General features: G+C 45.2%; 1 protein-coding gene across 3 annotated transcripts in view; it reads right to left on the bottom strand.

Moving 5' to 3' along the window:
* Positions 1-789, bottom strand: part of LOC132469750 (tyrosine-protein kinase ABL2-like) — a 93,430-nt gene extending 92,641 nt beyond the window's left edge. For 2 of the 3 annotated variants that reach the window (XM_060067786.1, XM_060067785.1), the window contains exon 1: positions 529-789. The gene's annotated coding sequence lies outside the window, so the exon portion shown is untranslated. Of the gene's footprint in view, positions 1-201; positions 306-528 lie in introns of those variants that run through there. The other variant, XM_060067787.1, reaches the window with a different exon arrangement.
* Between the last annotated feature and the right edge of the window lie 124 nt (positions 790-913).

Below are 913 nucleotides of genomic sequence, written 5' to 3' on the forward strand. Positions count from 1 at the left end.
CTTTTTTAAATAGCAAACAAGTCAGCGCTGACAGTCTCTGTCAACGCTGTCACGTTAGCATCATCTAGCTTGCTTCTCTAAGCAGATTCGGGAGAATGGGTTACTTGCTTGCTTGCAGGATGGGCCAATGCGGACATGCATTGCTAACAAATGGCTTAAAACAACCACGCACGATAAGACACTGTGAAGGTATTTACAAACCCCAGATTCCATTCAAGGAGTAGGAATGTCAAGCGGTATCCTGGCTGAGGTCTTTGCTACTAGCTTTGCTAGCTGTACTCGGGAATCATGAAAGGAGGAAGCACTGAAAATACCATAATCTGATTTGCCAGCTGGTCCTCAGGCGCCGATACAATTGGTCAAACGTGGAATCCGTCACAATCTATCCCCGCCTCTTTCTGCCAGCTGAGACTTCCAACTCCTGACCAACACTAGGCCCTTTATTAGACTTAGGTTTGATCATCTGTTTAGACTTAAACAGGTTATACTATTCTATGCGACGATTTGAAAACAAGAAGAGGTACATACCGTGTAGTATGACAGCAAGCCGGCATTGTAATCCAACACAAACCAACGATACTGCCAACCTTTCATGACGTTAGTCCACTTACTCAGCGGCCCCTCCATGATGGACGCCATCTTTACACTGAACTGCGCTCGGGGAGGAGTCGGATATGGTGTGGGGCGCACGATCATCCAACCCAACCAAACAGCAATCCAGTGGTGGCCATCGCCGGAGTCAGGACATTGCCCTGATGTTTTATTAATCCACATACATATTTGAAGAGAAAAGATGGTTCTCATAATGGCAACCGTGGGATGAACTTCGTTTTTACCTCGAACATATTTCACAACAGAGGTGTGGCTATAAATGTAACTGTTGATAGACAGTAAAATAATACTCCAAAAACCA

The sequence above is a fragment of the Gadus macrocephalus genome, chromosome 12, assembly GCF_031168955.1.
Source record: "Gadus macrocephalus chromosome 12, ASM3116895v1".
In the NCBI taxonomy this organism is placed as follows: Eukaryota; Metazoa; Chordata; class Actinopteri; order Gadiformes; family Gadidae; genus Gadus; species Gadus macrocephalus.